At 40.3% G+C, this 12,579-nt stretch overlaps 1 pseudogene; it reads right to left on the bottom strand.

Annotated features, from left to right (window-relative positions):
- Positions 1 to 9,099: 9,099 nt before the first annotated feature.
- Positions 9,100 to 12,047, bottom strand: LOC121530297 (annotated as a pseudogene).
- Between the last annotated feature and the right edge of the window lie 532 nt (positions 12,048 to 12,579).

Genomic DNA, 12,579 nt, shown 5'->3' with positions numbered 1-12,579 from the left:
GAGGAAACCAAAAACTGGACAACTTCTGCGTTATGATCAATAATCACGTCTCGCTTATAATGAACAAAATTAAAAGCATGAATTACTCTACGGAGATTGCCGGTCAAAGGGACAACGCTCTTAATGCCGTTATTAGGGGGGTAAACGGCGACGCTTCTAGGCTACTGATAATCCGTAAGCCTGCGGACGTCCACGAGGCATTCTCTATTTGTCTAAAATTACAAAAGATGGGACCGAGGAACCCTGCGCCAAGGACGGCTTTGTTTGGACAGACCTTTAGACAAAATTAACAGAATTAAAGACCTCTTATCGCACCAAGGTTTTCCCAGGCGCATCAATTTAACAATAACCTTTAAACCATAGGGTACACATTAATAAAGGGCACAACTTCGCTCCAAGCGGAAGCGTGCAGGGCCCTCCAAGATTCCAGAGGGCTAGAGCAGCAATCAAGCACGAGTCAATCTAATCAGGCCAAAGTTATAAGTCAAATTTTAACTCGCGTCAAGGAGAGACCGGTGGCATCAAACGAAGCCCGAGCGCTAACTCTAATTTAAATCCCCTCCGTAAAGCTCAAAGGCTTCACCATATCCAACCCACTGCATTATCAGACCCCGCTCCCAATGAGTGTTATCAACGACATTCTAGGAATTTTATTTTTTTTTTTTGCTTTGCTTTTATTTATTGAATCTACTCTTAATTTTGAGACTAACAATAAGTTGACGAATCTTAACATTAAAATTTAACTAACAGTATACTAAGACTGCATTCTGGTTGCGCGTCCCTCAGGTCGGTCGCTGGGTGGGTAGGTCATTGCGACGAAGGCGTGATTGGTTGCCCAACCTTGTTAGACCTCTCGCCAGGTGGTTAGGGTGCACCGATAGCTTGGTGAAGTACTTTACCTTTTGTTCTGCGTTCACTTCTTTGACTGGTTGAATGTTTAAGTCGCGGTGTATGTTTTCGTTGCGAACATACCAAGGTGCCCCGGTGATTGTTCTCAGGATCTTCGACTGAACTCTCTGAACAATGTCAATGTTGCTATTGCTGGCGTTCCCCCATAACTGGGAGCCGTACATCCATATAGGTTTTAGTACAGAGTTGTACAGCATGATTTTATATTCAAGGGTAAGAGGTGACCCGGCGTTGATAAGCCAATGAAGGCTGCTGGCTTTTAGCTTTAGGTGTGTTCTTTTGGGTTCAATGTGCCGGCGACATGTGAGTCTTCTGTCGAGATGTACTCCTCGGTAAGTTACTTCGTTTGCTTGTGGGAGTAGAGTGTTGTTTAACGTAATCGGCGGGCAGTTTTGCCTGTTCAGAGTGAACGTAATGTGTTTGCATTTTAATTCGTTCACTTTAATTCGCCAATCTAATAGCCATTTTTCAACATCGACCATATGACGAGCTAGCTGCGCAGTTGCTTGAATCGGGCATTTAGAACGGCTAAGAATAGCTGTGTCATCGGCAAACGTAGATGTTGTCAGACGTGTGCTTGTCGGGATGTCTGCTGTGTAGATGACATATAGTGTTGGCCCTAGCACGCTACCTTGAGGAACTCCAGCTCCAACAGTGTAATCATCAGATATATCAGCTTGCACCTCACAGCAACAATTTTTTGTCGTAAGGGTAAGACTCTAAAATCTTGTGGGTGCTGTAGGAGAGCATTGTCTTGATCTTGTACATTAGACCTTCTAGCCAGACTCTATCAAATGCTTGAGAGACATGTAAAAATATGGCAGTACAGTACTCTCGTTTTTCGAAAGCGTTTCGAATTCCTGATGTTATCCGGTTGACCTGCTCAATTGTTCCATGCTTTTCACGAAACCCAAATTGGTGTGACGGGATTCCTTCCTGGATTCTCAGGTATGTGTTTATCCGAGTCATTAGGCATTTTTCAAAGAGTTTGGATAGGCAAGAGAGTAGGCTTATAGGTCTATATGACTTGGGGATAGTGTGGTCTTTCCCCGGCTTTGCTATCATTATTATAATTGACTTTTTCCATCTCACTGGAAAGTGGCCAAGTTTGGCGATGGCATTAAAGAGCTGGGTGAGAGTGCAAACGGCGCAGTATGGGAGCTCAATGATCATTTTGGGAGTTATGAGGTCGCAGCCCGGGGATTTTTTCGGCTTTAGTTGTCTTTTGATGATGTTTACGATTTCGTTTGGGCGAAACTCAATCGGCTCATTTTGAGGCTGGGGCTCATATGATAGAGTCGGCAAAGCAAACGCATTAGTGGCAGGATTTGGTTGGAAAACATTTTTAAGGTGGTTGGCAAACGTGCTGGCTCTGTCTGCGTCACTGCGCGCCCAGCCGCCCGTGGAATTTCTAATAGGCATCACGGTTTCTTTCGGTGAGCTCAGAGTTGGGTGAGCTCTCCATAGTGAGTGTTTTGTACAATTAGTTGACAATTGCTCAATGTAGCGGCGGTGGACATATGTTTCTTCTTGCTGTAGAGCTTGAGCAAGTTGACGTGAGGCATGTTTTAAGCATTGCTTAGCAGATGGCGATCTGTGAATTTGCCATGCTCGACGTAAGCGTCGGTTTTCGAGGACGAGCTGTTCGATTTGTAGATTTGACTTCTTTTGATTCCATTGTGTGTTTTTAGTATGAGGTGTTGAAACTTGAGCTGCAGAGACGAGTACAGATTCTAGTGAATTAACAAAACTGTCTACGTTGGCTTCATCGCTGAGGTGAGGACTTAGCTCAATGTGTGAGCTAATATACTTCCTGTACTTAACCCAATTTGTTTTTATGTGAGGTCAGTTTTAATGGTTGATCCCATGTTCCTGGATGTCGGAGTAAAGTAAAAAGTATAGGCGAGTGATCAGATGAAAGATCCGAGAGGCATTCGGCGCTTATCATGTTTTTAGGAATGTTTTTGGTAATTCGGCTATTGTGCAAAAAGCGTGTGGCGAGCATTATAGTATCGGACGGATAGTGGCATACTAGCATTAATTGCTTGCCAGTATTTAGGTGTATATTTATGGATGTGGCCTGTAGGTAGTTTTTAGCAAATTTCGTATGATAATGGTGCTTAATACGGCTCCTGATTAAAATTCCAGTCCCGCCGTGTGCTTTACCATTTGGATGGTTTGTTCCATAGAATGAATATCCTCGTAGTTGAAAATTGTATCTGTTTGTAAGATTTGTTTCTGAAAGCAGCATTACGTCGATTTCATTGTCTAGTAGGAATTGCGCTAACTCGAACTTATGCTGCGAAACGCCGTTAGCGTTTCACGTAAATATTCGTAGGGAAGTCATTATTTGGATTGTTGTGAAACCAGCATTTATATTAATAGATTTCGCATCAGATCTTGCATTGTTGTACGCATAAACGACATAAACTCCGTAAGGCTTTGTTGTAGACTGCATATCATAGCTTTAAAGTTACTTTTTGGCTGCTCTGGCGGTTGATGCTGCTGAGCCGTGTTCGGTTCTTGGTATGCTGATTGCGGCAATGAGCTTTTTGAGGCTGGGGTAGACAGTCCTAATTTTAAAGCACTTGCGTATGTAACATTTTTGGCTGAGTTTATGGGTCCTAGTGAGGATCTGGCTGCAGTCGAGAAGAAGACTTCATGGTTTGACCTGGAGGCTAGCAACTGTTTATTTTGGGTGCGGGCAGTAATTCCCCTCTGGTGGATTCGACTTTCCAGCTCCTTATAAACTGGGCAACCTCTATAGTTACCAGTGTGATTTCCACCGCAGTTGCCGCACTTTTTTGAGTTGTGGTCATCTTTGCTCGCTGGGCAGTGTGCGGAGTCATGAAGCTCACCACAAACTACACACACTGGGCGCAGTTTACAGTAAGATCTTGTATGGCCAAATTCTTGGCAGTTCCCACATTGTACCGGGCCATTGCGTTTGTGTGGCTCCTCAACCGTAATTCTGCGGTGTAGCAGGAACTGAAGATTGTATATAGGGTGCACTTCGTATTTCTTTAGGGGCTTAATTTCTGGTTCTAGCTCAACCTTAAAGAGTGGCTGCGGCTTTCTATCCCTGTTAAGGATATTGAAGACTGTCTTAGCGCTAAATCCCTTCTCTTGTAGCGCCCTTGTTATCTCTGCAGGCGATACTTCGGACTCTATGCCCTTAAGTACGACTTGCAGGCACTTGCTGCTTTTTAGCTGATAAGTATAAAAGTTCTTTTTTTGTCGGTGAGATATTTTGATAATACTCTGTAATTAACTTCAGACTTCGTTTGAACTTTTGTTTCCTGGATGTTGCCCTTTACGAGTGGTATTATGTGAAAATTCATTCTAGTAATGACAGAGAGGAGCTGGAACAGTCATCGCAAGGTGTAGAACATTTTTCTCCCTTGGAGGAAATACAGTGCATAATAGAGGCGACCCAATTTCCTATTAACAAGGTGACACCGTGTATTTGCCAATAAACGGATAAAAACCAAAGAAAAGCAACGATTCAAGGCAGAGGAGGTTGAAGATGACCGAAGGGTAAGTATCAAAACAAGGTCGGAAAAAATCTTTCATAAGCCCCACCTAAGAAGTTAATTTTTTGATCAACACATGTAGTTTTTATTTCCTCGACAGGGAAGGCTGGCAACAAAATATCATAACTCCTCAAAATATTAAAATTTATCCAAACAAAAGTGCGTACAGAACGTTTCACTGACTCATAACCTCCTTCAAGCACAAACCCTAATTTAAGTTAAACATTTAAAAACAACAACCTCTTATAACAGGGGAACAATTAACCAGAATTTAGCTAATAGAAATTGGCGGCCAGTTAACGGCACATTCAATTGCCCACAAAAATGCAAATCAAGACACTTACAGTAATTCCAAATCTACTATACTTACCCAAAGATTTGTCATTGCGTTATTTATTCCGACATTTTTCATTCTACTAGTCTAGCTAACGTTCGATAAAACAATACTAACTAAAACAGACAGAAGTGAAAACGAACAAATTTCCTTTTATACCTGCCCTGATGTTAACCAGTCTTGTTTACTTCCGATGAAATAATACGCAACGATCTGCTAAGGCAGGCGGAAAACGTATGTATTATAAAAAATGTAAAACGGATTTTTCATAAATTAAAAATGAAGCAATTATTTATATTTTAATTAATATTATAATAATAATATTATAATAATAATAATTATTATTTACGTTATAAAAGATTCTATATTTTAGTTATTAATATTATATTAGATAAACATTATTGTGTTTACTAAGGCTTTAGTAATGGCAATTTTTGATCGTTTTTCTCTTATTAAATTTTTAGTAAAAAGAAAGAAAACACCGTTTCCATTTTTTTTTTAAGATAAACCATTTATTCATCCATATATGGTATGTGTCCTAGAATCCCGCACTACAACTAACGGAGCTGCACCAGAAACGATAGCAATATCCGACGATCGCGAGCCACGCCCCATAATAGCGTCTATGATCGCCTTTTTCAGTATCAGCGAACACATCGAGTAGTCCCTGATCTGTAGAATCTGTATAAATATGTAAATGTAATGCAGGCTATGCGGTCTTCTGGCTTCTAGTAGGCGAGGAAATTCACCATATTTTTCCGTCTTCGTTAGTATCGTTCGCCTTTTGAGTACTGAACAAAGTCTTTTGAGAAACACATTGCCAAAACAGGAGCTGGTGGTCTTGGGGCATTTTTGCTAGTTGGCGCTGAAAGCGCGTAGTTCTTGTTTTATTCGTCGCATCAGGTCATACTATACCTTTTGGAAGGCTCATTTCGCGCGCTAACACGTGTTTGATTGATTGTCTTTTCTTTTCGTGAGTTAAAGCGTCGCAATCATGGAGCAAACTAAAGAGAAAATACGGCCTATTTTACAGTACTACTACGATAAAGGCAAGTTAAAGTTAATTCTCTTCCGAAGCGAACGGACGTGTTTTTTTCTACTCTCGTTAACTTTGTTGGCTCTTTACGAATATACGCTTAAGCCGATACGAATTTCTTTGTATAAATAAAACCTTCAGCCGTTTGCCTTCCGCGCAGTGAACTAAACTGTGTAGCTTTTGTCTCTTTTGTTTAAACTCTCAATTTACTTAAATTATTTTCAGATTCTCCTATTTCTCGTCTTTCGCGATAAACGGTTCCTCTCCCGCTCGCGCCTCTCTCGTGTTGGAATCTATTCCCCCGCTCCCTCTCACTTCTTATAGTGGGCATATCTAAAACTTATCTTGTTTTTATTCTTCTTTTTCTGTTCTCGCACAGTGGGCTTTTTTCGATTAAATAGTGCTTAAAAATATTAATTATAACTCATTATGTCTCAAATTGTCTGCTACTTAAAATCTTGTAACAAAATAATTACAACTAACCAGCCGAGCGTTTTGTGTTGGCTTTGTGATAATATGGTTCAAGCCAAATGTGCCAATTTCCGTGCCACCGTATCGGACGTTTTGGCCCGAGGCGATTCCGCCTTACATTATTGCTGTGAAAGTTGTCATGTCAGACTTTCTTAAACTTAATATTCTTATCTCTGATTTTGACTGGTCCGATCTCTACGCATGCAATGATATGACTTCAGCTTTGAACATATTCTACCATGCATTAAACCTAATTTTTGATATATGTTTTCCGATGAGGTACCCGTCCAGAACGGATAACCCTCCTTGGTATACCAAGGGCTTAAGCACCTTAAAAAATATAAAGGTCAGGCTTCAGAACAAATACTTAAAAACTAGAACTCCGCTTAGTTACTCTCAATACTTATTTGCTCGGTCAAATTTTACCGTGCTTAACTCTCAGTGTTATAAAAATTATTTAACTCTCCGGGCCCCGACGGCGTTCCCGGCTGTGTGCTTAGGTACTGCGCGTCTTCCATTTGCAATCCTCTTCTCAAACTGTTTAACCTCTCGCTTGAAACGACTACGTTTCCCCCTATTTGGAAGGAATCTTTCATCATTCCTTTACACAAGAAAGGGAAAACTTCGAATGCTGGTAATTATAGAGGTATCTCTAAATTATCAGCAATTCCTAAACTCTTTGAGAAAATTATTGTGCCCCATTTGCAACACCAGTGTAGATCAGTAATATCTCCATATCAACATGGTTTTATGACTCGACGGTCTACAACTACAAACTTGCTTGAATTTACTTCTTATGTCATTACTGGGTTCCGAAAAGTCTTCAGACAGATGTCATCTACACTGACTTTAGTAAAGCATTTGACTCTGTAAATCACTCACTTTTAGTTTATAAACTTGACTTAATCGGATTCCCATGCGATCTTCTTAAGTGGGTTGAAAGTTATCTGACTGGTAGAACGCAACGTGTTTTATTTAAAGATGTCTTGTCTGGTCCGATTTATGCTTCATCCGGTGTCCCTCAGGGAAGCCATTTAGGTCCGCTATTTTTCACATTATTCATAAATGACCTTCCAATCGCTTTAACAAATTCTTTTATTTTAATGTACGCAGATGATGTGAAACTTTGTATTCAATATAATGATGCGTGCTACCAGAGAAAACTACAATCTGACCCTTAACAACTTTCAATTTTGGTGCTCTGCAAACTTACTAAATCTTAACGGCTCTAAGTGTAAAGTAATGACCTTCAGTCGCTCTAAGCCGTTAATATCCACTTATACACTTTGTGGTGTAACCCTAGATAGAATTAAGCTAGTAGACGACTTAGGTGTCCTATTGGATGCCAAACTTACATTTTTCGACCACATATTTTCCATGGCTAACAAAGCCAGAGGTGTGTTAGGTTTTATAAAAAGATGGTCGAACGAATTTAATGACCCTTACGTAACCAAAACTTTGTTTGTCTTTCTCGTTCGTCCGATCTTAGAGTATGGATCTTGCGTCTGGAACCCCCAGTACGCGGTCCACCAAGACCGTTTAGAATCAATTCAAAAACCTTTCTCTTATTTGCTCTTCGTGGCCAAAATTGGGATGCAAACTTAAATCTTCCCTCCTATAAAAGCAGACTATTACTAATAAACTTACCTACCCTTGCTAACAGTAGGACAATGCTTGGCGTTGTCTTTATTAACAATCTTATTAGTGGAGACATTGATAGTCAAGCCCTATTAGGTCGCTTAAACATCAATGTGCCCGCTAGACCCACTAGAAACTATATTCCCTTATCCTTGAGACATTGCAGCTCGAACTTTGCCCTTCATGAACCATTTAGGGTATTATGTTCGAGTTACAATACCCTCTACCACATTATATCCAATACTTGTCCTACTAACATAAAAATCGTCTTACTAAACCACTTAGCTCATATTTAATTTATTTATTTATTTAATTTTCCACTCGGTACTATCCCAGTGTTCCGGTCGGTTGGGCGGGAGGTGGGTTGCACGTTAAGCAACGAGAGTCGCGAAAAAAAAAAAATGCATCTCAAGCCGCCAATAAAATTTGTGCAGTTTATGGACCCGATACAGTTTCCATTTCCACCACACAACGATGGTATCAACGTATTCGTTCTGGTGTAGAAGTGGTCGAAGATGCGCCAAGCTCCGGAAGGCTAAATTGATCGAAAGAGACCGGCATAGTAGCAGCCGTAGCATCGGTCAAGAGATGGGCATGAGTCATTAAACCGATATTAACCATTTGAAGAAGCTTGGAGTCACTAAGAAGCTCGATGTATTGGTGCCACACGAATTGACGCAAAAAAACATCTTTGACCGTATTGACGCATGCGAATGGCTTCTAAATCGCAACAAAATCAACGCGTTTTTGAAGAGTATGGTGACTGGCGATGAAAAGTGGGTCACTTACGATAACGTAAGGCGCAAACGGTCGTGGTCGAAAAGCGGCGAAACGGCCCAGACGGGGGCCAAGCCTGGATTGACGGCCAGGAAGGTTCTTCTGTGTGTGGGAGGTTCTTTTGCATCCACCGTATAGTCCGGAACTGCACCAAGTGATTACCACCTGTATCTGTCCATGGCGAACGCGCTTGGTAATCTGAAGTTGGCCACAAGAGAGTTCTGTGAAAATTGGCTCTCCGAGTTTTTTGCCAATTGGGAAGCGAGCTTCTATGAGAGGGGCATTATGAAGTTGGCATCTCGTTGGGAACGAGTCATCGAACAAAACGGCGCATATTTGACTTGAATCGCATTATTGTAACCAATTTTATGAACAATTAAAAATTCAATAAAAATACCGCAAGACTTTTTTTGACAACCTAATATATATATGTTTTTATATCATGCCAAGTGGCATGAGCCATCGGTATCATTCCGTCCACCTTGAAGAATACGATGCTCACGATATAGAAAGCGCCGCCGAATTTCAGCTGCAGCATCCCATGGAAGTGGTGGCCAGTGAACACAACAACTAGAGCTGGGGCCAGACATATTACCAGGTAGAAGAACGTATCATGAAAGAGCTGCTGGTAAGCATTGCATTAGCCAAATGATCAATTCTATGCAGAAAAGTATGGCCGAGTGGCTTGGTTCTCGAGCGTGAGCAAAGGAGCGGGTGCCTGGAAACCTGGCACTGGATAAGCGCAAATCAATATCCAAATCCCGAGAGTAATTAAGTTGACCACCTGTTCAATCTCCGTTTATTGGTAGGCACAACCGGGCTTTGCCTTGGCATTCTTCCTTTTGACTTTACTCAGTTGCAATTTGAGATTGGAATTCGTCTTGATAATGGACTTTCAGAACTTGCTAAACAAATTCTCGAGGAAGTTGTTCTTGTTTTGCAGGTCCTGCATCAGGCTGAGAATCCCATCTCCATTTTCGTTCCGATTTGGATTCCGAATCCCACTACCGTGGCCACTCCCTTCGCTGATGCTCATCGTAGAAAGCTGTCTCTTTTTGGTGCCGCGGATTCGAAAGCGGATGCTGCGTTCGATAGAGGGTGTTTAAGGATGCGAAGACAGATGGCGAGGCCAGTATCCGCAGGAGGGCGGGTATTCAAACTTCTTTAACTGTCAAAACCAGAACAATAAACTCCGGTCTACCGGCTTTGCAACTTAATTTCTTAATAGCCGCAGACCTATTTCAATAACCAATAACAGATCGATGATTATTAGCAACTGATTTGAATGTCATGCTCAGATATCCTGACTTCAAAAGCCGTTTGAAATAGCTAAGGCAACATCTGTATTGTGTTAAAAGTATATACATCTTTACTGACCATCATATTTTAACCTTCGAAGAATCGGAGTCCAATCCTAATGCAAAGATTAAAAGGTGGAAAACGCGCATTGTTGAACCCAATGCGGAAATATTTTGCAAAGATAACCTACTGGCAGTTTTGTATGTATAGATGCCCTTTTCGATGAGCTGGAAGAGGTTATAACGGTGTTCAAGCCTTTCACTGATGTTTGCATACACTCGCAATGATAGAGGGTGGAGGTTCCACAACGTTTTGCATGAACCAGAAACTGTCAAGCCATTTTTTCACTATTGACAAATTCTTCGTGACCCCGAGATCTATTGAAGATCTAAAGTCAGCTTTAAATCGTGATTTTTTTCAAGACAAAATAAATATATTTGAAAACGCTTAAGCATTAAATAACTAAACGATATCAGATTCGCTGAACAATAACATTAAAGTTAGTATCTCAATCGCACCTTCTCTACACTGTCTCCAATGCAGGTAGAACACGTGCATAGCACATTGCAAAGGCTTTCTGTTTATTTATTTTTGAAGATGATTTCTTCATAACTGTTGGATTTTATAATGCATAAAATAAATGTAGTCTTCTGAAATATATCAGCTTCTTTACCAACAAAGACCCAAAAGCTTTTCTTCGTTTTTCCCTTAGATATGTAATTTTTTCAAGTAAAGAGGGGAGCGGGACCTAATAAAGCCCAGCCGAAATCGTCCGCCGCTCACCTTCTCATCTTTTTTGTCGTTGCATGTAAGCGAAATCAGAAGAAATAAATTAGTTACAAAAAGAACTCCCTTACGACTGCACGTGCCGTCTGCTATCGTTCTTTTCGATCGAGAGTTGAATGACACCTTAATGGCGGGCCCCACTAATCAACAGGCGCTGTTTTCGACGCAGCTTTGGTTCAGCCTCGGAACTGTCATCGTCAGCGTGGATGCGGTACAAAACTCGAGGCCTATCGGACTAGCGCTGTCCTGAAGGACGTCTTCCCTTCAGAGGGGGTGTGTTTGCGCAGATATGGAATTTTTGTCATGTAAAGAGGGGGCCAGGACCTAAAAAATTGTTTTTGCTCAGGAGAATTCGGCCGGCGCTCTTCTCTCACCTTTTCTGTTGTAGCGTGAAAAAGAACTTCCTTTCAAACGCACTTGCCGTTCGTTTCGATAGCCGAGTTTTAAAGTATATTAAAAATCAACTTCTTCTTTAATGTAAAAAAGTTTAATGAGAACGACTTCACTCCCATCAGTGTTTTGTCTAACGATTCTAGACTTGAATATATGAAATTGGTCGAATAAACACAGTATGAGCTTTTCCAACTTTATAAAAAAAAATTCTTATGTTATATATATATAAACACAACTGACGAAAAACACGTATTTTCTAGCTCTTTTAGGCTTGGCCACACGAAGGGGAAGGCATCCAACAACAAATAAGTTGAGTGTTTGACCAGAATATAAATGTTAGAATTGTTTAGAAGAACAGATGAAGACCCTGATAACGAAGTAGAACCCAAGTAAACAACTGACCATCTGGCGAAGGACACGATAAGACGCAGACGAGGAAGACGACGACGAGAAGAACGAAGCTACCGACATAAGGATCGCGATGACTTGACGAAGAAAAGACGTGCTCATGAGGAGCAACTAAGACGCGACGCCGATTCAGATTAAATAGTGTAACATAATTATAAGTTACTTAAGCAATATAATATAAACTTAAATGAAATATAAATAAAACCCCACATAAATACACATCGCCATTCTCACTAGAGTAAAACGACTCAATAAAGATCAAAAATTTAACATTTTTTTTTAAATAACAAATATACTACAGAATTTTGTTCGAAATTCTGAAAAACTTACCAAACCTATGACTCTACACTTAGAGGGGAAAATCGCAAAGGTTCGGAGTTAATACAGGGATCACTTAGTTCCGACAGACCGGTATTATTTGACGCTTATTTATAAAAAGCAATGATTTTAAATCATCGCAATTTCAATTGCAATTGCAATAAAAATTTTGGGCACTTATCCCCCCACCTAAAGCTCCCTGTTTATCTTTAATTACCTGTAATTTCGATGTTCGGATAGGTAAAAATATTAACATTATTAAAGCACGATTTCATTCGTAGGTTCTCATTCATTTTCATATAATTTTTATACAAAAATATGAATTTCTTTCGATAAAAAAAACATAACATAAATCAAGAAGAAGCGCTATAGTCGAGCCCCACGACTATAAATAAGATAGCAGTGACTGTCTTACCCAATAATATATTTATATATAAATTTAATATATTTAATTCAATTTTAATATATTTAAAAATTGACGCAGCGACACCTATTGTCAAAAAGTAAATAGTCCTTATAACTTCCATTTCTTTATGAACTGTGAAAATATTTGCTCTGCGTAGGTATCAGCATGCTTAATCCGAACTTTGTATCTCTTATAGTTCCTGAGATCTTAGCGTTCGTACAGACGGACAGACAGGTAGACATGTCTTAATCGACTTGACTGTTGGTTAATC

The sequence above is a fragment of the Drosophila eugracilis genome, unplaced genomic scaffold, assembly GCF_018153835.1.
Source record: "Drosophila eugracilis isolate 14026-0451.02 unplaced genomic scaffold, ASM1815383v1 contig_129, whole genome shotgun sequence".
NCBI lineage: Eukaryota > Metazoa > Arthropoda > Insecta > Diptera > Drosophilidae > Drosophila > Drosophila eugracilis.
This window is presented reverse-complemented; position numbering and strand designations above follow the sequence as displayed.